Raw genomic sequence first — 26,294 nt, forward strand, 5'->3', positions numbered from 1 at the left:
CCTGTTATAATTACATTGAATTTTTGTGCTTAGTACTCATGATTTTTGTTTTAAACAAATAAAAATATATTAGGCACACAATTTTTATTTAACTTAAGTTTAGAGTTTGAAGTCAGAATTAAGTTAAATTTAGCACTTTAAAAAAGAAATATATATATTTGGACAGTGGTCTCTCAGCATTTTGTCCAGGTTAGTCTAAAACTCCTGCCTCATGCTATTCTACCACCTCAGCCTCCCAAGTAGCTGGAGTTACAGGTTCAAGCCTGGCTTAAATTTAGCACTTTGGGTTGGAACAATACAGTGCATCATTAACATGACATTGCTGATTTCACCCCAAGATGAAAATAATATATAAGAGAAGTTCAGCATGCATTTGTATATCAATTAAGTATTTTTAAGATAAGAGTCCTGGCTAGAAAGGGGAAATGAAAAAATAATCAAAATTCAATTCAGAAATATTTTGTTTTAAATGAATTAAAAAATAACAATAATTCAAGACAAAAAAACTGGGGGAGGGGTTAGTGGAAAACAGGTAAAACATTAACAGAATATTGATTACTATTGAAATTGGATGATTTGTATATATTTTTAAAATATTCAGATTTTAGATTTTAAAATATGTGCTGCTAATTAAGAGTTAAATGAAGAAAGAAGTTATGATTTGAGAGTGAGTGAAGTTTGAAATAAATCTGTTGGGATAAACAGTTGATGCAAATTGAACTCAGAAAGTAGCTTTTGAAAGCAGTTCTGTTTGAAGATATTTGTTTGAAATACCCATGTTAACCTAGAAAGTTAGAAAAATTGTGTAAATATGTATCTTGCAGGACAAAACATAATTCTTAGCTATCTTGCCAGTAGGCTGACTGACAAACCCTTGTTTATATAGGACAATCTCTACTCCCTTAAAATGATTGAGCTCTTTTTTTAAATGTACTTTTAATTCAGGGAGCTTTATTAAATAGTAAGATAATAAAATAAATCAAGCCCGTGGTGTTAGCCATTTCATGTTAAATTGGAGAATAATCTCTTTAAATTTGTCATACAGCATATTAGTAACTTATTAAATTAGAGGATCCTAGATATTGTTTCACATCTTAATGAAAAATGTGAAACTAAGTAATTTTTCTTTACAATTTGAATTTAGAAAAGTTAGGATAATGTGGTTTGGTCTATAAAAATAAGTAGTAAACTATTTTTGGAAACTTTAAATTGACTTGATTTATAAATTTATCTTATTATATTTAAGAGCTCCTCAAGTATTACAAAGGCTTTGTTTTACATTGTCAAAAACAAAAACGAGGCCAGGTACGGTGGCTCAAGCCTATAATCCCAGCACTTTGGAAGCCAGAGGCAGGAAGAAAACGTTAGGTCAGGAATCCAGCCTGGGCAACACTGGGAGACCCAGTTCAGGGAATTTTACCTATTATTTTGAGCAAACAGACAAAAAACCTTAAGTAATTTTCTTATGTTATTACATTTATAAATATAACAATATTTATAAGCTGAATTTAAATGCTTAAAAAACACTAAGTTCTAGATTAGTTTTTAATAAACCCTTAATTAAAATTAATCATGTTAATTCTTATTTTATAACTATGTGCCAAAAGTTAATCTAAAATTTTAATAAAATCTCACAACAAAATATTTGCAATAAGGAACAAATTGGTATACGACCAAAGTCAATTTTTAGATTAAGAAATGTGACATTCATTAAATCCAAAAAAAAAAAAAAAAAATGGCTCAAGTAGAAGCAGATGCTGGCAGTTAAAATTAAGGCAGGCAAAGTGGGGAAGTTAAGGAAGTGGGTAAATGGAATTTATAAGAGGGAAAATCAATAGTCTAAGTGATATATTGGATAAGAGGCTGAAAAAAAAAAAAGGTAAAATTTTGACTCTTAAGTCTGTGGTCCCTGTGGAGCTATTTGAGAAACGGTGCCTTTCACTAGGATAAGAAGCCCTAGCAGGATAGAGGAGGATCACTTTCAGTGACAGAGGCGCAAAAGGAGTGTCAGTTTAGTTATTCAATGTTGTGTTTGGGGTCGATACATGTTTATGATTCAGAAAAGATACCAGGACTAGAGACATTAATTTGGGAACCACTTAGGTATGTCTTGTTAGTAAATAAATCCACCTAAAATTTATAAATATTGAGAAGAGGAAGGTCCCAAAGTCTCAACGAACCCCAACATTAATGGCTGAGTAAATAAAGACATGATAGCAAAGGAAATAGAGAGTAATAGGAAGAAAACCAGCAATTTTGTCAGGAAATCCAATGTAAGAACGATTTGCAGTATTCCTGAAAAGTCCGTCAAGGTAATATTTATAAAATATCCAGCAAATGTAAAGACGTAGAAGTCACTGGTAACCTTAATGAGACTAGAGGCATAAATTATGCTGGAATCAGATTAGAATCTGACAAAGAAGTTGAAGAAAAAAATCAGCTATGAAAGAAAGGAGATGACTAGGTCAGGAAACAGGAAAATGTTGTGTGATCAATATTGTGTGTTTAATATGTTTCTTTAAAGTAACAGATACTCTGGGTGAAGTGCAGGTATTGAATGAACAAGAGCAAGTAGTTGAAATTTAAAATCTTTTCAATTTATTTATTCATTTATTTACTTATTACAGAGTAAAATGAAAGCACGTTTATTAGAGAAGTAAAGAAATAAAAGGGTGGTTACTACTACATAGGCAGAACAACCAAAATTTATGTTCTTTTTTTTTTGTTTTTTGCTTTTAGACAATTTCACTATTGTCCCCCAGGCTGGACTGCAGTGGTGCGATCTCAGCTCACTGCAACCTCTGCCTCCAGGGTTACAATGATTCTCCTGCTTCAGCCTCCCAAGCAGCTGAGATTACAGGCGCTCACCACCGCTCCCGGCTAATTTCTGTATTTTTAGTAGAGATGAGGTTTCACCATGTTGGCGAGGCTGGTCTCGAACTCCTGACATCAGTTGATCCGCCTGCCTCGGCCTCCCAAAGTGCTGGGATTGCAGGCGTGAGCCACCACGCCTAGCCCAAAATTTACATTCTTAAGGTGGCAGTAAGAATTGTAACTCAAATTATAGTTTGGAGAATCCCCTAAAATAGTTGAAGAGTCACCTTTTACACTGTACCAGAAGAGAAGTTGTAGTCATAGGTAGACGTACACATTTGACAAAAGTCTCATCTTAAACCCTCTACTGAAGAGGACACCGTGGAATAAGTCAAATATTTATAAAAGTGGAAAAATTTAAGTGCTCAGTTTTGCAAATTGTGGTATTGAATTTGAACACAGATTTATAGTTGTAAGAATAAAACACCTTTGAACATAGTATTATCCCAGTAGGAATAAAATGTCATACTCTGTTGAGGTCATATTTAAGGTTATTGATCCTAAATTTATCACATTTGCAACATCCTTTTTTATGACTATATCTAAAAAAGCACCCCAAAATTATTCGTTAGTATTTTTGCTATTCAATGACAATGAAAATTCAAGGGAATTCAGATTGTTAATGGATGAGTGTGCTATGAACTTTATGCTAAATAAGAAAAGAAGTGAAGAAAGGACCGACAGAAAGGAGGATCTGTGAACTAGATGTCCTGATGAGAAAGAAAATTTTTTTATGATTTTCCTTATGTTTGAATTGGTGATTTTAGAGATTAGAATGACAGCAGGGGATCAAAAGTTCCTGTATGCTGAGGAGGCATTAAAAAAAAAATAGGTCACTGTAAATCAGGAGGTTTAGAAACTGCAAGACAACGTTATCAGAATAAAATTTATCCACACAGTGTATGGATAAGCTATTCAAAATAACACAAAGTAACTCTTGTTTTTATGTGAAAGAGAAGCAGTTACTAAGAATTCCACAGATGCCAATTATTAGGAGTAAGCAAAAGATTGGTGGGAATAGAGTATTTAAAGAATAATAGGGATAATAGAGCTTTCTGTAGCTTTTATTACGGTGGTTGTTTTATCAGTTTTCCTGGAAGGTGAAAGAATTGTGCTAGCAGCAGAAATGAAGAGCATCACTTGGAAGGCTAAAGAGAAAGTTACATCCTTGGGGAAGAAATAGGTTTCAGCCATGAAAGAAGCAGCAGGAAATTATTTCACAAAGAGTAATAAACTCACTGACTATGTGTAGTTTCTGTAGGCAGAAAAGAATTTGGGGGATAGTTAATTAGCAGAGGTCATATTGTCATACAGCATAGTAGAGAATATTTAACATAAAAACTTAGGTTTGCGGCAGTGGTTTACAAAAACAGGAATAAAAGGTCTAGATATATGGTTTAAAGAGTTTCTTTGAAGAATATTTTAGTTCTCTATTGTTGAATTAAAAATACTGCTAATTTAGTGGCCTAAAAGAATACCTATTAGCTTACAGTTTGGTAGGTAAAAAGTCCAGGCAAGCTTGACTGTGTTCTCTGCTTAGGATCTTTTTTTAAATTTTTTTATTTTTTTAATTTAATTTAATTTTGTTATTATTAATATACTTTAAGTTCTAGGGTACATGTGCACAACGTGCAGGTTTGTTACATATGTATACTTGTGTCATGTTGGTGTGCTGCACCCATCAACTCGTCAGCACCCATCAACTCGTCATTTATATCAGGTATAACTCCCAATGCAATCCCTCCCCTCTCCCGCCTCCCCACAATAGGCCCCAGTGTGTGATATTCCCCTTCTCGAGTCCGCGTGATCTCATTGTTCAGTTCCCACCTATGAGTGAGAATATGCGATGTTTGGTTTTCTGTTCTTGCGATAGTTTGCTGAGAATGAGGGTTTCCAGCTGCATCCATGTCCCTACAAAGGACACAAACTCATCCTTTTTTATGGCTGCATAGTATTCCACGGTGTATATGTGCCACATTTTCTTAATCCAGTTTGTCACTGATGGACATTTGGGTTGATTCCAAGTCTTTGCTATTGTGAATAGTGCTGCAATGAACATATGTGTGTATGTGTCTTTATAGCAGCATGATTTATAATCCTTTGGGTATATACCCAGTAATGGGATGGCTGGATCATATGGTACTTGTAGATCTAGATCCTTGAGGAATTGGAGTGTCATCTAAGCTATGTTCTTATTCGGAGTGTCTGAAGAAAAATCTGCTTCCAAATTCATTGAAATTGTTGGTGGAATCTAGTTCCTTGAGATTGTGTAATTGAGGACATCAATTCCTTAACAGTTCTTAATAAGGGGCTGACTTCAGCTTCTAGAGGATAGATTCTAGTTTTTTTTCGTGGAGCCAAGTCCGTCCTCAAAGCCATCAATAACACATTAAATCATCTTTGTGCATTGAATCTGTTTGACATTTCCTTCTACCACCATGTGGATATAGTTCTATGCTTTTAAGAGCTTGTGCAATGATGCCAAAACTACCAGACATGCTCCTTGCCTTAAGATCAACTATGTTGTATAAAATAACACAATCACCAAAATGATACAGCACAATATTCTCTTTCTGGGGATCAAAGTGGGATATTTTGGTCGCCATTTTACAAATTCCGCCTAACATAGGGTCTTTGAGGAAAAAAAGAATTAGACTTGGCATCACTACGTGTACAACAGAAGGGTTAACCTAGAGTAAACATTAGAATCATCTGTGGGCCTTTAAACATAACTCAGGCTGGAACCCTACTCAAGAACAAATAAGTTATCATTTCTGAGGGTGAGGCCTAGGAATCAGTACAAAACTTCCCAGTCACATTCGACTCAGACGTTACAAGTTAACTAACTTAGTACACCATGTATGCTAGCAGCATCAGACATAGTTTGAGCTAACAGTAAATAGTCTCAATCTCCTATTACTCTAGTTAATTCATTCCCAGAGCTTTTTTTCTAATTTCAAAGATTCTGAGAGTTCTAAATTGAATATTTGGGTGCACGCTATGTCCCACATAGGAGCAATGCACACTTTCACATAGAAATCAATCTGTAGATGGACAAGCAGGTCTTGCCAAATTTGGGGAATCATTTAGAATCCTTCAAAACCTGCTGAAGCATTAAACCACTTTCAAAGGTGGATAATGCAAGAGAAAAAGTGCAGCTCCTCTGAGAAGCTCTGCTAAAGATCCCTGTAAGCATACAGGGATTAGAAATGTGATTTTATATTTTGAAAAGGCATATATGAGCCCAAAGGATTTATAGTTTAAAATTTCTAGAATTATGCTTATGTCAAGTCAGAGTTAATTACTGTAATAGCTTTGAACAGTTTCAAATTATACCCTAAACTTGAATTAAGTCCATCTGATCATTCATAAATAATGAATTTATCAGAAAATGACAAATTTCCAAAGAAATATCTATAACTACCAATAACAATGGCCATTAATTTATCAAAAAGATACAACTATTTCTACATTAAGAATGTTGGAATCTTGATTATATTTGAATCTGGAGGCATGACTCCCCAAACAAATATATAGTTATCAATTTAAATTGAAACTATTCTAATCTTATGAAAAATTAAAAGCCAATGTTGTCCTCAAGGATGTCACAATTCAATGTAGGAGGCAGAAATACATTTAAACAACAATAATAAGAGCACTTACTTAGCAGTCCTTGTCCAAGAGTTCATAAGTATTAACTCATTTAATTCTCATATCCATCATTACATTGGTATTTTTTCAAAGCTCATTTTACAGATGAGGATAATAAGGTCCTGAGAGCTCCAAGAGCTTGGGCAAGATGCCAAGATCACATAACTATTTAGTAATTGTGAGGCTAGGATTTGTTAAGCTGCAGAACAAATACATAACTTCGGGCACTTTCCCTACCGACCCATAAAGTGGCAAAACTAACTCTAGCAAGAATAGAATGTGAAACAACAGGATTGCAACTAACATTCAAAAGATAATTATTTATTTAGACTTGGAAAGTGACATTCGAATTGAAGTTAGAATTTCACCAGGTATAAAATTGGAGGAGACATAGTATTCCAGACATTGACAACACTGAATGGTCTTAATTACCAGCTTGAGAAACTGTATTGTTATTTATTTTTAGAAATCTCAAAAGGGAGCTTTTGATCTGCTCCCTCCATTCTCTCTCCTTTTAAATACTCCTCAAATGTTTTAATCTGACTTTAACCAGTCCATGAAAATATTTTATCTCTATCATTACATCTACTGCATTTAAATTATAGTATTAAAGTATATAAATATATTTGTCAAATTATTTTATGTAATTTTACATAAAACTGCATATATTTGCATATTTATTATAAGCACAGAAGGAAAACATGAGCATTTTAAAAACATTTCATAATTTAGTGTTACAAATTGATATCTCATTTTCATTGCTTTTCTTCTAACAGAATGGTAGTCTCTCAACTAAATAAGGACATCCGAAATAAATTGTAACTAATTACATATCTGTTGGGAAATACTGAACCCTTTCCCATGAAGACTAAATAAAGTAAGATTCTGTCCACTTTTACCACTTCTATTCAAAATTTTACTGAAGTACAGAACCAGTGTAATAAGGCAAAACAAAAATAAATAAATAAAAGTTAAAAAGCAAGAAGAAAAGCTATTTTTATTCACAACAGTTAAAATTATCTACATAGATTATCCTGGGGAATCTCACGATGCAAAACAAGTATAACTAACAAGTAAATTTATCAAGTCTTAAGATAAAAGGTCAATATATAAAATTCCATTGTGTTCATTTTGTTTCTTTTTATAATTATATTTTGATAGAATTAAAAATAAAAAATCCACAATATTATTAAACAATGTAAAATATCTAATGAAACAGGTTTTAGCCTCTGAAAAATATGTCCATACCCTAATCCCCAGACCCTATAAATGCTTTCTTTAAAAAAAAAAAAAAAGTGTTTACAGTTGTAAATAAATTAAGGATCTTAAGTTGGGAATATACTGGATTATTTAAATATTCCCTAAAACCTAATGACAAATGTCCTTAGAAACACAGATAAGAAGGCCATGTAACAATGGAGGTAGAGTTTGGAGTGATAGTGCCATGAACTAAAGAATGTTGAAAGCCTACTGAAACTGGCAGAAAAAGGAAGGTATCTCTTCTAGAGCTTCCAGAATGAGTCTAGGCCTGCTGACGTCTTGATTTTGGGCTCTGGCCTCTAGAGAGAAGAAAGAAAAGAATTTCTGTTACTTTAACCCACCAAGTATGTGATCATTTGTTTTGGCAGCTCTGGAAAACCTATATACTTAATAATTAATTTAAAAGATGTTAGATATATAAATATATTGAAACTATAAAATATTGTTGAAAGTGAAGAACAACTGAACAATTAAGAAATAGCATATCCAAGTAATATTGTTGTCATTATGATGGCAGTGGCTGCTCCAAACGGCCTGCCGCTACCATCATACCGACTGCAGCAGGGAGTCATGACCTGGGCTGCACACTCCATAGCGCTCAGGAGCAGTGAGGAGCCCTTCCCCACCCAGGAACAGCTGCAGCCACCTAAATGGTGCCTCCGACCCAGGCCTCCCATTCCACAGAGCAAACAGGAGCTCAGCTTCCCCCCAACTAGCCCCCGGAGCAGCTGGAGGCCCTCACACTGTGGCATCCCTACACTTTGAGGGGCCAGGAAGCCCTCTGCCCTTGTAGGCTCAGAAGTGCCTGCTCCTGCTGTCTAGCTACTCCCTGCTGTTGGCACCCACGCAATCTCGGAACAAAGTCGGGGCCAAGCCTTGATGCCATCAGTGGCAGCAGGAAGCATACAGGTTCCTGGGCAGAAGGGGGTGGGTGCCTGGCGAGGCCCAACTTTCAGTCTAGGTATGCCAGAAGGCTGGGCGCTGGGCTTCCAGTCCCGCTCTCACAGACCACAGTGGAAACTTGTGGGGCCTTTTCCAGGCCTGTCCGTGGCTGCTCATGGGCCAATCAGCATGCATTTTCTCCCTTCTGAAGCCGGTAAAAGTCCCAGGTTCAGCCAGAGCTGAGCAGATGTCCGGACAAGCTTTAAAGAGGAGCTACCCACTCCAGGGCCTCCTCTGAGATATTGTTGCTCAATAAAGCTCCTCTTCATCTTGCTCACCCTCCACTTGTCTATGTACTTCATTCTCCCTGGGTGCAGGACAAGAACTCGGGACCTACTGAATGAGGTTGAAAAAGCTATAACACGAACAGGTCTGAGACATGCCCCTTGCTCAACACGTTGTGGATGACGAGAAGCAAATAAGAGCAACAGCCCCTTCGGGAAGCCCAGGCCTGGGAGGTCTGGGCTGTGATTTCCTATCTGGGGCCCTGTGGTGCCTGGCATCTGCTAGCTTCCAGGAACCATCATGTTCTCCAGTGGCAGCTGTGGAAGCTACTTGCAATGTACCTGGTCTGGCCACAGCCTCGCAGAGAGCCAGCACCCACGCTGGCACCTGGAGCTGTGTGCCTCGCTGAAGCAGCCAGCATGCCTGACTGCACAGTGGCCAGACTCCACCCTTGCTCACGCACCCCTCACCACTCCACATAGTCTCGCTTGCCAGGTATGGGATCCAGGCCAGTAGCATGAGCCAAGAATATCCTGCCAGGCTGATTGGCGCCAGCAGGCCTGAGCAAAACTCTGGAAAAGGCACCACTGACCACAGACGTTTCCAGCCAGAAAAGAGACACCCCAAAGATCCCATAACAATTGTTATAAATTCAATAAAACTCAAATAAAAATCTTTGAAGCCTTTTTTAACTCCAGTTGTACATGTTTCTTTTATATTTATATAAAAATCCTTATAGAATTCTCAGGTGACTGTTCCCCTCACCCCTGGCCCTTCACATACAGTCATACGCTGCATAATGACAATTTGATCAGTGACAAACCACACATAGGACAGTGGTTCTTTTCCATTTTAATGGAGCAGAAAGTTTCCTATCATCTAGTGAAATTGTAACCATTGTAACATCATAGCACAATGCATTGCTCACGTGTTTGTGGTGATGCTGTTGTAAACAAACCTGCTACATTGCCAGTTGTATGAAAGTATTAAACATTTACGAGCCATACAGATAAATTAATAATGATAATAAATGCCTGTGGTACTGGTTTATGTATGTACTGAACTATACTTTTATTGTTATTTTAGAGTTTATTCCGTCGACTGATTTTTTTTTAAAGGTTAACTTTGAAACAGCCTCAGGCGAGTCCTTCAGGAAGTATCCCAGAAGAAGGCGTTGTTATTATAGGAGATGACAGCTCCGTGCGTGTTATTTCTCCTGAAGACCTTCCACTGGGACAAGATTTGAAGATGGAAGACAGTGATATTGATGATCCTCACCCTCTGTAGGCCTAGGCTAATGTGTATGTTTGTGTCTTACTTTTTAGCCAAAAAGCTTAAAAGTAAAATGAAATTAAAATAGAAAACTTTATAGAATAAAGATATAAAATACATTTTGGTACAGTTGTATAATGTGTTTGTGTTTTAACTGTTACTACAGGAGTGAAACATTTTAAAAATGAATGATGACAAAGTAAAAATTTAAAGTATACTGATTAATTTATTATTAAAAAAGGAATTTTTAATAAATCAAGTTTAGCCTTATTGTAGTATTTATAAAGTCTAGAGTAGTGTACAGTAATATCCTAGGCCTTCATATTTATTCACTACTCACTCCCTGACTCACCTAGAGCAATTTCAAGTCCTGCAAGTTCCATTCATGGAAAGTACCCTATACATGTGTACCGTCTTTTTATTATTATATTGCATTTTTACTGCACCTTTTCTACATTTATATATGTTTAGATACACAAATACCATTGTGTTACAACTGCCTACATTATTCAGTACAGCAACATGCTGTATAGATTTGTAGCCTAGGAGCAAGAAACTATTCGATAGAGACTAGATGTGTTAGGCTATGCCATTGAGGTTTGTGTAAGTATACTCTATGATGTTCACACATTGATGAAAATCACCTAATGACATAATTCTCAGAATGTGTCTAATTTTGATGTGACATATGGTTGTGTATTATCCAACTGCCTATGGCCTTCAAAGATTCAGCTGAGACTAAAAAGCTTCTGCTTCTGCATAGTAACTATCAACAGAGTATACAGCAACCTACAGAACGTGAGAAAATATTTGCAAACTATGCCTTCAACAAAGCAATAAAATCCAGAATCTATAAGGAACTTAATCGAATCAACAAGGGTAAAACAAGCAATTCTAGTAAAAAGTGAGCAAAAGACATGAACAGACACTTCTCAAAAGAAACATATGATTAGGCAACGAATGTATGAAAAAATTTCAGCATCACTAATCATCGGAGAAATGCAAATCAAAAACACCATGAAATACCATCTCACATGAGTCAGAATGGTTTCCATCAAAAAAGGCAAAAAATAACAGATGTTGGCAATGTTGCAGAGAAAGGGGTATGCATACACTGGTGAGTGTATATTAGTTTAGCCCCCTAAAAAACAAAATAGAAGTTGGCTGCTATTCTTATTGAGAATCCCTTGGATGCAGTGAGTTGCACTTCTCTTCTCTTGCTTTTTCTGGATTCTCCTCTCATCTTTGTCTTTCAAAAGTTTAATTATCATTTGTCCTGGTGTTGTTCTCTTTGGATTTATCCTATTGTAGCTTGTTGAGTTTCTTATATATGCATATTTATGTCTTTCTTTAAATTAGAAAAAAAATCAGCTATCATTTCTTTGAAGACTCTCCACCTCTCTCTGCTGTAAGACTTCTATAATGTGTACATTGGTCTGCTTGATGTTATGATATATGTCCCTTAGGCTCTGTTCATTTTTCTTTGTTCTTTTTTGCTCTCTGTTCTTCACAATCAATAATTTCAAGTGTATTATCTTCAAGTTCATGGATTTTTTTTGCGTGTTCAAATCTGCTGTTGAGATGCTCTAGTAAATTTTTCAATACATTTATTGTAATTTTTAGCTTCAGAATTTTTGTTTGGTTCTTCTTTTTAATAATTTTACATCTCCTTATTGAAATTCACATTTTTATCTACCATTTTCCTGATTTAATTAGTCCTTTGTCCAAGTTTTTCTTTAGATATCTGAGCATATTTAAGACAATTTTGTTGAAGTCTTGGTCTAGCAAACCCAATGTCTATCTATCCTCAGGAATGCAATCTGGAATTATTTTTTTCTTTGAAGGGGCTATGTTTCCCTGTTTCTTTTGTGCCTTGTAATTTTTTTTCGTTTTGAAATATTGGGCATTAAAATAAATTGGCAACCTCTTCTTTTTTTTTTTTTTTTTTTTTTTTTTTTGAGACGGAGTCTCGCTCTGCCGCCCAGGCTGGAGTGCTGTGGCCAGATCTCAGCTCACTGCAAGCTCCGCCTCCCGGGTTCACGCCATTCTCCTGCCTCAGCCTCCCGAGTAGCTGGGACTACAGGCGTCCGCCACCTCGCCCGGCTAATTTTTTTGTATTTTTTTAGTAGAGACGGGGTTTCACCGTGTTAGCCAGGATGGTCTCGATCTCCTGACCTCGTGATCCGCCCGTCTCGGCCTCCCAAAGTGCTGGGATTACAGGCTTGAGCCACCGCGCCCGGCTGGCAACCTCTTCTAGTTTTAGCAAACTGTGTTGAGATATCCTCTGCTTGTTAGTTGGGTATGCTTTAGTCTTTGTGATCAGCCTCAGGTAAAACCTTTACGTATTTTTACGTCTTTTCTGAGTATTCATCTTTTCTCTGGGCCTGAGTATGGCTTTTTTGACTATCCTGTATACACAGATGCTTTCAAATTCCCTAATTTTCTGAAGAGTTTTTTTATAGATTTTGAGGGTCCTTACACGGTCTATTGTGTCTTCTCCTCTAATTTCTTGTTCTAGTCTGTGAGTCTTTGTCTCCCTGCAGTTTTTTCAAGCAGCATTTGGATTCAAGCACTGCCTGAGATCCAGGTTAGAACATTATATTCTACTCTCTCACCTGAACTCTGAGTCAATTGAAACAGAGACCAGTCCTGCTGGCTGCCTCCAGACAGATTGGTACATTGCAAATAAGGTATTTTCTGCTCCTTTCCATTAAAATGAGGGTATTAAGAACTAGGATACTGCCTCCTTCAGATCAAGATTGTACCAGGCTGGGAAGATAGCAGGACAAGGGAGAATAAAAATGCCATTTAATTTCTGACTGTTTTGAATGTCACTTTCTTCTGATGGATGTTTTCTTGCTTTCTACAGCCCGTTAAGCGTTTTTAAGAGTTCTCATAAAGTTTCTTTAGCCAGCCTCAAGTTTAGTTTTTGGGAGTTGTTGTGGTTTTATTTTTGTAAAATGTTTCTATGATAGAATGAGAGCCTGGGGCTTTCTAGTTTACAGTTTTGCAGACATCCCTCTGGAAATTTGATTTCTGATACCACATGTTTAACTAAGGACATCTTGGCATAATTTGTTTTTCAGCAAATGTTTAAAACATTTTCAATTAATAGCAAGTATCATTTCCTTTTTTTTTTTATCTTTTCTGAAACAAAATCTTGGTCTGTCACCCAGGCTGGAGTGATCACAGCTCACTATAACCCAGAACTCCTAGGCTCAAATGATCCTCCTTCTTTGGCCTCCTGAGTAGCCAGGATTATAGGCATATGACACCACACGTGGTTGATTTTATTTTATTTTTTTTTGTACAAATGGGGTCTCATTATGTTGCCCTGGCTGCTCAAACCCCTAGCCTCAAGCAATCCTCCTATCTCAGCCTTCTCAGCCTCCCAAAGCACTGGGATCACAGGTGTGAGTCCCAATGCCTGATCAATTTACAGTTTCTTTAAAGTTTCTGTTTTCAAATGAAAAAAAGATTTAGGTACAAATAGTTAAAGCAATTTTTAAAATGTTAAGTTTCTCTTTTACTTAGTAACACTGTGACTCTGAAATTAATTATTTAAGTTGATAGATAGACAGGTAGACAAATTCACACATATTATCTATCCCTATCAATTTATCCTATTGTAGGATGTCCCAGGATTATTATATTAAAATTATGTTTCTTGGAACAAATTAAGTTTAGTAAATTAAAATATTATAATTATTCAATAATTTTAAGTTGTCACTATTATTTTCATGTTTTCTTGCACTTCCTCCTATTTTTGTTCCTGGAATTTTCAGGGAGTGAACATTTTCAATACATACGCAAGTATTAAATATTAAAAACAGCTGACATAATTTATTTCTTCACCTCATTTTCTCTCTTAAATTCAGATTAAGAAGACATTTTCCTCATAATTTTATTAAATTTATATATTTTAATGTTACAAAATAATCCTATGTGACAAAGGTTAATTCTTGATTCTCAAATTATCATCTTTTATTTATTTATTTTTTTTTTTTTTGAGATGGAGTCTCACTCTGTCGCCCAGGCTGGAGTGAGTGGCTGGATCTCTGCTCACTGCAAGCTCCGCCCCCCGGGTTCCCGCCATTCTCCTGCCTCAGCCTCTGAGTAGCTGGGATCACAGGCGCCGCCACCTCGCCCGGCTAGTTTTTTGTTTTAGTAGAGACGGGGTTTCACTGTGTTAGCCAGGATGGTCTCGATCTCCTGACCTCGTGATCTGCCTGCCTCGGCCTCCAAAGTTCTGGGATTACAGGCGAGAGCCACTGCGCCAGGCCTCAAATTACCATCTTGTTTTTCAGTGGCATTGGACACAATGAATCATTCCTACTTTTCAGAGATAGTTTTTAAAATTTTATTTCAGGACATACACACTTTACTAGACTTCAATTTATTTCTTAAGTCATTTCTTATGGGTCTAATTTTCCAGATCTTCTTTATCCTAGCCTCTGATTATGAATATTTCCATGGCTTAGTTCCTCGATCCCTTTTCTTCTTCATCTGTAGTCTACCAAGGTATTCACTTCCAGTCCCCTGACTTTAGATGGCATGTATTCACGAATTCCCTTTTGTTTTCTTCCTCAGCCCTCAGTTATCACTTTTGGACACATCTATATGACCACCTATGAACTACAGCTCTTGCCAGTCCTACAGTTGTTTTATATTTAAAATATAAGTAAGGCCCTAATATCCTTTCATCTGAACTATTACAATATCTTCCTAACAAATCTTGTTGCTTACATTGATAACCCCTTCTGGACTACCTTCTATGGGTTAGCTAGAATATTGTCCTAACAAATCTTGTTGCTTACATTGATAACCCCTTCTGGACTACCTTCTATGGGTTAGCTAGAATATTGTTGTCAATCAGTAAAGCATACTGTGTTATTTTCCTGCTAACTATGTTGTGGTGGGTTCCTATAAAGTTAGAACAACATCCAAAGTGCTACTGAAGGCCTCCTAAAAGGCCTAGATGAGATGGACTGCATTTGTTTGCTATCTCTGCAGTAAAAAAAAAACCCAGAAACTTAATTGCTTAAATCAACACAAATGTGTTCTCTTACAGTCCTGGAGATTAGAAATGCAACATGGATTTCATTGGGCTAGAATGAAGATGACTTCAGGTCTGCATTCCTTCCTGAGGCTCTAGGGGAGATCCATTTCTTTTCTTTGTACAGTTCTCAAGACGCTGCCTATATAATCTCTGGTTTATGGTTCTCTTCTGTCTCTAAAGTCAGCAATGACTATTGAGTCTTTCCTATTGTAGTCCTCTGACATTGACTTTTCTGACTCCCTCTTTTACTTATAAGGAAATCTGTGATTATACTGGTCCCACCCAGATAATCTGCTATATATTCCCATATCTCAAAATAAGCTGATAAATTTATTTCTATCTGAAATTTTAATTCCCGTTTGCCATGTGACATAACATATTCAAAAGTTCCAGGGATTAGCATGCGAACATCTTTTAATGGCCCTTGGTTACTGATGAATTCCAATGCCTAATTCTAACACTCTCTCCCTTTTATTCCATGCATTCACACTAGTGACCTCAATTTTCTTCCTACATGACAAGTTTGTTCCCATGTCAGGGCATATGAATTTCTGTTCTTCCTGCTTGGAAAATTCTTCTCACAAACTTTCCAATTATATATTTTAACAATTTTATTTTAGATGCTGTCCAAATTTTCTATCTTGAGAGGTGTTTTTGATCATTCCATTTGTAATAATCCTCCCGACTTCAGTCTTTTCCCAATTAACCTCTATTTTTATTTTAATATATTTAGGGAGTACGAGAGCAGTTTTGTTATATGGATATATTGTGTAGAGGTGATATCTATGATTTTAGTGAAACTACCTAAATAGTAAACATTGTACCCAGTAGATAATTTGTCAGCCCTCATCTCCCTCTGACTGTCTCATCCTCCTCTTTTGGAGTCTTTAATATTGATTATTCCATTCTGTATGTTCACGTGTACCAATTGTTTAGCTCCCACTTATAAGTGAAAATATGCAGTTTTTGACTTTCTATTACTGAGTTATTTCATTTAGGATAATGGCCTCCAGTTTCATCCATGTGACTGTAAAGAAAATGATTTAATATTTTTATAACTGAGTAGTATTCCAAGGTGTGTGTGTGTGTGTGTATAAAATATATGTTACATATATTTTGTATATTACATATGCTATATGTTACATAATATATGTTACATATACTTTATGTATTATATGGGATATAAATATATACGTTTTATATATATACATATATATACACACACATGTATGTATTACATTTTCTTTATCTAATCATTTGTTGACAGACACCTAGGTTAGTTACTACACACAGAAAAGAACACTTATACACTGCTAGTGGTACTGTAAATTAGTACGACCTCTATGGAGATTCTCAAATAACTAAAAATAATACTGCCATTTGATTCAGTAAACTTCCTTTAGTTTTTGTATAGCATGTATCTATCAGTGTCTCTATGATTACATTGTATTTATTATACTATACTGTGTATGTGTGTGTATCTATCTGTGTACTTACTGAGTTCCAAATTAGAATACAAACCCATTGAAAGTGAGAAGTAGTTCTGTATTTGTCAATGAATATCCATGTTAACTGAAATAGTGCTTGCTACATGGTATGTACTCCATAAATAGTTAATGAATAAAGAAATATACTTTTAAAGAATATATATAGGCTACCATCTATTTATCTATATTGTACTGTTTAATTCCTTCGAGTAAAAAAATAAAGTTCCAAAGAGAAAATATGCAAGGTTATTGAAGTAGTAGAACTGGAAGACTGATATTCTGAATTATTATTTACGTGTACACTAATTTATCTCTGAGAGGTGAGTCAAATCTTGACTTTTGGTATCTCAGAAAATAAACATAATGTGATATATATTCTAATTGAAGTGTACCTTGTGCTGACTTCTATTTAATTTGACAGATTCAGGTTTTTGGTAGGAGCTCTCACATCTCATTTTGCCATTCCAAGGATAGGAAAATACATATCTAAAACAATTTTCAGAACAAGTTCAGCTCAAACCAAGGAGGAAACTATTCAGAAACCAAAAAGAAAAAAAAATGGAAATCATAGTTAAGATTTGTGAGAAGACTTCAAGCCAGAGAGATCACAGGTAAGTCAGAACTAGAGAAAGACCTGAACAACGGGAGTTGGGATGTTAATGTCTGCATAGCGATGGAAAACAAGGACTTTATATTTTGCTGTGGAATCTAGATCTGTATGATCCCATAAGCAAGGAGCTTTAAAATGTTGGCCAAGATTCAGAACTCCTTGTTCTATTCTGTAAGCCTGCTAATCATTCAGGCTCATAACGAAGAAAAGACACTCTGAGAAATCAAAGCCCTAAGTCTGCAACATGCCTGGGAATGAATTCTAAATCATATTTCCTAAAGGATGCAGGAATTTCAGGTAAATTTACATGACAAAATGTCATAAACTTTTAAAATTCTGATTATTAGAAGTGCAAATGTAAACACAGAACACTTAAAAAATAGAAAATACATCACAATAAATTTGAACTCAAAGTAAAATAAATAAACAATAAATAAAGCAAATAAAGTCAGGTTATTCCAGAAACAAAAATGTATCGCATCACAAGAATTGGCAATAATGTAAATTTTAAAGTTACTGAAATAAGTATGTTCAAAATATTCACAGATATAATACTACTCACAAGCCAAGCATAGACTATGAAAAATTATCTCTACTTTTTAAGTATACTTGTATCAGAACAAAATTACAGAAGTTAAAAAAATATATTCATCGATACTAAAAAGTCATTGAAGAAGTTTTTTTAAAAGTGAATAAATACTGTACTTCCCTTGCTAATCAAAACTTTTCTATCTGCCATAGACTTATGAGACAGCCTGTGCCTTGATTCATAATGCTGGGTGGCCTCACTTAAAGTTACATTTCAAGAAAAAGCTGAACTTAAAATCCAGTTCCACTGGATCTATAGCCAAGATCACAATCTAGCATGCTTCAGGAGGCCAGTGAAGTCAGTGGAGACGTAGACCACAAAAGCTGTCAGATGTGACTACTTTGTATAAGAAAATATCTAGAGAATTTAAGTAGATACACATTCTGAGATTTCTTGACCACAAAGGTAAAAGTAATTTGACTTTGGCTGAATGTATTGATTTAATCAATGGTTCTGAATAAGGGGAAATGTTGTTCTCCAAAGGAGATTTGCCAATATCTGCAGACATTTTTAATTGTCAAAATTGGTGGAGGATAAAATTGGATTCTAATGGGTAGATACCACAGATTTCAATAAATATCCCATAATGCACAAGGTAATCTCTTAAAACAAAGAATTTTTCAGCACTAAACGTCAATAGTGCTCAGATCAGACAACCTGAAAGTAAATGCATTCCCAGGGAGTCTAGATTTAATATGATACATTGAGCATCTAGTTCTTTGTTTCTTGGGTTGGTTTACTGTTTGGAAATGAAACAAGGTTGAATTATTGGAAAATCCTTAGAATGATGTGGTTAACATAAATTCAGAGACTATTAAAGTAGATTATAATACATGATACAATTATTCTATTACTATGTATTTCTCCTTAGTGACTGAGAGATTGTCTTTTCACCAAAGTATTGAGAAATTAAAAGTGGTTTGAGGGCAGTTTCATATAGGCTAAAGTCGTCAATCGTTGTGATGGCACAGATGGGTGATACTTCAATAGATATGGTACAATCCTAAATGGCAAAGACGTGACAGGACATTTAACTAATGGAGTTAAGCTGTTGGACAGTAAGAACAAAGTAATAATCAAATTATTGACTGCATGAGAATGTTTGGAATGAGGACATTGGCAAGTGTCCCTAGCACCAAAATATACTGGTATCCCATTAAGTGCCTACTTTCATTTCATAACCAAAGAAAATTCTTGAGTCTGCTTATTAAAAGACCAGCCTTGAGCCACACAGGTTTTCAAATGCCTTTAACCAAATTCCAGATCTGTGTCATTTCACAGTCTCAGGATCATTCAAATGAAAAGGAAAGCAAGTATTGAAAAAGAAATCTATAATGATAACACTGGTATCTATGAGGAATTTTCAACCTAACGTGTCTGGAGACATACCTGCAGCAATTTTGCAGTTCAGATGACAAAACAAAAGAAGAATAGCTTTATCCTTTTTGAAGTAGAAATCCAGCGGTGTGAAGGCGATTCTTAATATTCATGAGGACAGAATGACTTGCTCTGAGGATATCAGTTATCTAATATCCCCTAAAACCTCAGTGATATCTGTGGAGTTTATGGGCAAACAAAATGTCCATGGTGACAAAAATGAAGGCTATTTGTCAGCTTATCAAAGGAAACTTCACCTCACTAAGACTTCTCTGATGACCCTCAGTGTTAAATGCAGTTTGCCTCATCTTGAAGTCCCTAAAATGGGACCATTACACTTGACTCTTTTTAAAACTCACCATGTAATTCACTTATCTATTCATTAAATGTTACCAATTGTAAAGAATAATTGCATGAGCTTGGGATACATTAGTGGAAAATAAAATAATAAAACGACAAATAAAAAATATTTCCATCTAGAACTTACATTTTCATTGGGAGCAAGGCAAATATAAGCAGTAACTACCACAGGAAACTATGTTAAATAGTATGTTGTAGGTTGATGGATGTGATGGAGAAAAAGGAAAATTGAAAAAGAATCCAGAATGTCAGGGTTAGGGAAACAGTACAGTTTCTATGCCTCATTGACATCATATTTGAATGAAGATTTGAAGGAAATGGATAGTTCAATGGGTAACTAGGAAAATATTGGTTCAAGCAGAGGAAACTTTGCACTTAGCCAACGCAATGGTGTGAAAGTGGGAATATGCATAGTAAGTATCAAGACAATTAGAAGGCCAGTGTCGGGGCAGTGAAGATGACAAGACAAGAAGAACAAAACTAGGAAAATAAGTCAAGGAGGGAAAAGAAGGAAATATCAAGGACTTGTACTCCTATGTGCCTGAAATTTTGGGTGTCAAACATATTCAGTAAGCTATGTTAGTGACTATCACAGTGTGTCCCTCTGTTCTTCAAATATTAGATGCACTGTCTTCCTCCACTTTACCCCTTCACAAAGGAAAAATCCTAAAACTTAAAGCTAGCTATAACATCCATCTCCAAGTCTAGGGCCTCTGTGTGGTGTGTAGTAGTTTTGTTGTTGCTTCTAGATGCATCTCTGTTTGATCTGATGACTATGAATTGAAAGGACAAGTTATGTCAGTTCAAATATGAACTAAAAGGACAACTTATGCATTCCAGATATGAATGGAAAGGGAAAGTTACCTATTCCAAATATCGCAGTGGAACAATGACAACAGAGCCATAATATTCAGTCCCATTTGTAAAGAGGGGGATAAAGGACATAGGTGGTGATGTGCTCAAGTCAGATTATACTGGTTCAGAAAGCCCAATTGTTAATTAAAAAAAAAAATCTTGTATAAGTTAACATCACAATAATAGTTGGAAATTGGCCAAGGTGAAAATATTTATACCAGAGAAATGGGTAAACACTACAAATCAGGATTATTTTTGCTAGGGAGCTAGTTGAATATTTATCAGTAAACCACTAAGGTACACAACAGTCACTTCTAAAAATTTTCAGGACAGATGTTAGGAGGGTTCTTAACCCTGGGGGTATGAAATGATCCTTCAACAATCTCTAATTCTGCGGCTGGAAATTACTCCTTGGCAGCTGCGCAGATGATAGCTTTTCTTTCTAGACAAGGAAAGTAAGGGGCATGAGTGGATATTTTTAGTTTCAAACAATCCAGGCTTCTGATTCTTTTAAAAGTACAGTTTTTATTTTTTTTTTCAAAAGTCAACAGATATTGTACTCCTTTAATTCCAAGACATTTGCTGTGCCAGAAACACTATATACAATTATTTTTGAGATATAAATCTCACAACTCTATATTTTTTTATTGCTAACCCATGTGTCTTTCCCTCTATTTATTTCCAGCTCCCTTGAACCTTCTATGCTTTAGTTGGAAAGTCACATATCTATTCTCTTCTCCCTGAGGCATTTTGTATATTTGAAAGAATATAAATTCAAGTAGGCTCTACATTCTTAACTTGATCTTTGCTCTGAGATACTTAAATCCATTCATTGGCTTTAAAATTGACAGAAAGCAGGTCAGTGGTTGACTGATGGTGGAGGGGAAGGGTAGAGGAGGGATGGATTACAAAAATCACAATAAAACATTTGTGGGTAATGACAGACAATATTGCTAATCTTATTTGTGGCAATGGTTTCTTGAATTGTATACTTATGTCAAACCTGATTTCAAAGTATACTTTTAAAATATTCTGCCTTCATTTTTATAACCTAAATACATTTGGAAAAATATAATCATGAAGTCCACACCTTAATTTGACCTTCACAAACAGGACTTTTTCATTTTACCTTTTTCTAGTTGTGTGCTGGGTGGAAGGGCAGGAAGGGAAAATTATCACCTCCTATCATTCTCATCCCATTTATACTTATTGAGGAACAAATTATTTAACTTCTTAAGTCCTCAGTCTCCTGTCAGTGCCAGTAACCAATACACACTATTAGCATTCTGCTTTCCAACATTTGTATCTAGAGCTGTATTTTATTAAGTCAAATGTATTACCACTGCTTAACATGGGGAACCATCCTGGAGATGGTTGCCAGTTGCATCTTCACTATTTGCCCCAGGCTTCTATGCTACAGCTAGACATGTTAAGATCTTGTTATAACAACATTGCACTTCTAGAAGATGATTTATTTTTCCATCAGCATAGTCTAAGTTATGTACTGTAATAAATAAATCCCAACATAGCCATTCTTTTAAACAGCAAATATGTATGTCTTATGAACACTGCATGTAGTCAGTACAATGGCCTTAGAGTAGGGATTTGCCTAGAAGACATCAAGACAACAAGCAAGCTATGTGTTCCTACATCATGAATTGGCTGGAGTCCTTACTATTTGTACTTACTCTAATATCAGGGGAACCAGCCCCCAATATTTCAGCGTAGGTTCATTTCTATTTTCCCTAAGTGTCAGTCGGTCTGAGAAATAAAGAGAAAGAGTACAAAGAGAGAAACTTTACAGCCGGTCCTCCAGGGGTTGTCATCACATATTGGTAGGACCTGATGGCAACCCCAAGCCACAAAACCAGCAAGTTTTGATTAGGGATTTTAGAAGGGGAGGGGGTATACAAACAGGGAGTAGGTCACAAGGATCACATGCTTCAAAGGGCAATAAAGATCACAAGGCAAGGCAAGATTAGAATTACTGATGAGGATCTATATCCCACTGTGCATGCATTGTCTTGTTAAACATCTTAACAGGAAACAGGATTCAAGAGCAGACAACCAGTCTGACTAGAATTTACCAGGCTGGAATTTCCCAATCCTAGAAAGCCTGAGGGTACTGCAGGAGACCAGGGTGTGTTTCAGTCCTTATCTCAACCGCATAAGACAGACACTCTCAGAGCGGCCATTCATAGACCTCCCCCAAGGAATGCATTCCTTCCCCAGGGTATCAATTATTAGTATTCCTTGCTGGGAAAAGAATTCAGCGATATTTCTCCTACTCACACATCCGTCTAGAGGCTTTCTGCATGAAGAAAAACATGGCTCTATTCTGCCCAACCCCACAGGCAGTCAGACCTTATGGTTGTCTTTCCTTGTTCCCTGAAAATCACTCTTATTCTGTTTTTATTCAGGGTGCACTGATTTCATATTGTTCAAACACACATATTTTACAATCAGTTTGTACAATAGTGGTCCTGAGGTGACATACATTCTCAGCTTACGAAGATAACAGGATTAAGAGATTAAAGACTGGAATAAGAAATTATGAGAGTATTGATTTTGAAAGTGATACATGTCCACGAAATCTTCACAATTTATGTTCAGAGATTGCAGTAAAGACTGGCATAAGAAATTATAAAAGTATTAATTTTGGGAACTGATATATGTCCATGAAATCTTCACAATTTATGTTCTTCTGCCTCAGCTCGAACCAGTCTCTCTGTTTGGGGTCCCTGACTTCCTGCAACACTCTAAAACTGAAGTTGACAAAGAAATTGTTATCTGGAACCCTGTTGGTGGCTACCTTTCTAGGTGAATAGTAGAGGTGACTACGTACAAGAGGAAGTGACCTGGAACAATAATAGATGGTGTTTAAGGAGTAGGACAGACATTACTGAGTTTGTGGAAGGTATGCAGATATTGGTAATGAGAAGGTCTAGAGTGTGGTCATGAGACTGTGAGAGTAACAGCTGGTGGAGAGATTGTATAACAAAATCATTAAGCAGTGCCAAATAACTGAGAAGCTAAGACCTTGTACTGATAATCTATGTGTATATTAAAAGTACTAAGAATTGCTATTGAAATAAAATAGGAAAGAGTAACATAAAGCAGTAGTTAAAATCATTGAAAAATGAGATAAAGTAAATTGAAGTCATTACAGCCAATGTTATCTGGAAAATAGGAGTAGAGTAGTAAGAACAACGATGATAGTTATCCATATCTTTTATCTATGATGTGTTAGCAATATAACTGTATTTTAACACATTTAGTATTTATGCTAAAATATCCTTGTCTCCACTTTTACATTTTATGTTATGGATAAGTTGCCACAGTAGCTCATAGATTACCATATACTGAGGTGAGATCATAAAGGGGAATGGAAATTTGCATTAGGCATAACTGATAAACATTAGCATTGGAAAAGAGAGAGTGTGTTTTCATTTATTTGAAGAAAAGATATATTAGATTTGAACATTTTTTTGGAAGACAGATATTCAAGGTGTTGAATCATGGTGACTCTTATCACTCAGAAAGCTGAAGTTTTGAAACTATTAAGCTTATATTATATTCTGAATATAAACTATTAAGTTTATATTATATTCTGAATATAAACTATTAAGTTTATATTATATTCTAAATAGTCTAATAGTGCTGAAACTATTACGTTTATTTTCTTAATATTTCTGAACTATTCCACGTTTTGGCTAGGTGCAGTGACTCATGCCTGTGATCCCAGCACAGCACCTTGGGAGTCCAAGGTGGGTGAATCACTTGAGATCGGGAGTTTTAGACCAGCCTGGCCAACACAGTGAAATCCTGTCTCTATGAAAAATAAAAATAAAAATAAATAGCTGGGCGTGGTGGGGGGTACCTGTAATCCCAGTTACTCTAGAGGCTGAGGCACAAGAAACGCTTAATCTTTGAACCCGGGAGGCAGAAGTTGCAGTGAGCCAAGATTGCACCATTGTACTCCAGCCTGGGTGACAAAGCAAGACTTGGTCTCGAAAAAAAAAATAATATTTCACATTTTGAGAACTGATGGAAGGCAGATCCTGTATCCCATGATAGACACTGAAAAGGACAGATACCTATTTTCTTAACCTGACTTGGCAGTAATGGCAGGAATATACCCCTTAGGCAAGGCCAACCAGACACACCCACTTTGGACAATAATGGGGAACTAATGTCTAAAGAAGGAACAGTGCAGAATATTTTCATGTGAGGACAACATCTAGTCTCCTGGAGCCCAGTGGAAGTGGCTGTAAAACCAGTGTTCACTGTCCAGCACTAGGAGTGCTGCCCATGAAATCCACCAGGTCTAATGGTCTGCAGTCACGGCAGTATTCTCTCCAGGGTTGTTTGTGGCGTGCTTTTGTCTCAGGTGCTGATTGCTTTACTTCTGCTCACTTGCTGATTTTCATTTTCCAGCCTCCCTAGTGGTTTATTTTCTCCTTAAATCAAGCAGTTTATTTGTTTTGCTTGCAATTAAGAACACTGACTATTAGGAGTCTCAGAAATATAACAAACAGAATGGAGAGGAGAAAACATTCATAGAAATAAAGTCTGAACATTTTCCAGAGTTGAAGAAAGATCACATCAAGTTTCGAGTAGGAAATACAAAAACAATTTCACACTGAGACTCATCAGAGTGAAATTACAGAACTTCAAAGACAAAGAAAAACTAACGTAAAGTCTGCTCCAAAAAGTCTGACAGACTGACAGATTTCTCATTTGTAACAATAGATGCCAGAAGACAGTGGAACAATGCCTTCAAAATAATACTTTCTAAATTACTGTCAATCTAGAATTTGATTCCCATTTTAACAGCCATTCAAGAATAAGAGGGATTGAAGAATTTTTTTAGACCATAATTCTAAGTTTACTTCTCATAGGCCTTTACTAAAGAGACCATTAAAACATATACTTTAGAAAGAATAATATTAAAACCGAAAGGATGGTGTTTAAAAAATGAGAGAACATATTAGTAATATGATGAGGTTAAGAAGTATTCACAGTAAAATATTAAACATTAAAGAAATCAAAATGTGAATGTCCACTTTAAAAAATTAACATTATTTAAATAAAGTTTGCATACAAAAATACATCTACTTTTGGATGAATTTTGACAAATATATAACTGTTTGTAACTATCAGAAAATAAAGACCTGGAACTTTTCCATCAACCCAAAATTTCTGTGCATCTCTTCTCAGTTTCTGTATCGTGACATAAAAATCTGCTGCTCACTTCCTTTAAGAGAACATGTTACAGGGGATGAGATTGGGTGACATCCCTGGCTGCCCCCTCTATAGATCCAAAAACACATTCATGACAAGATCATGCTTCCAGCAGGCTTCTCTGATCAAGTGACTAAGCACTACAGAGGTACTCATGCTGATCCCTTCCTGCAGCGTGTGGGACTCGTCTGCCAGTCTCCACACTGACCTGACTGCATATTATTAACTGAGCTGCATTCTGAGATTCTGTTTACCCATTCCGCCTATAGCTTCTCCCTCACCTTTTATTCTTTTGAGATATTTTCTCAGGAAATTTTTTGCACATCAAATTTCATCTTGGTGTGTACTTCTTGGAAGACCGAAACTGACATGGTTGATTAATAAGAGTGGCCCAAGAAAAAGATAGTAAAATGAGGTTTTTTTATGCTGGCTCATATATCTGACCAGAAAATTATGTGTAGGAATGCTTTCCATAGTGTATTTAATATT

This window comes from Trachypithecus francoisi, unplaced genomic scaffold (genome assembly GCF_009764315.1).
Source record: "Trachypithecus francoisi isolate TF-2019V2 unplaced genomic scaffold, Tfra_2.0 Lachesis_group0, whole genome shotgun sequence".
Taxonomy (NCBI): domain Eukaryota; kingdom Metazoa; phylum Chordata; class Mammalia; order Primates; family Cercopithecidae; genus Trachypithecus; species Trachypithecus francoisi.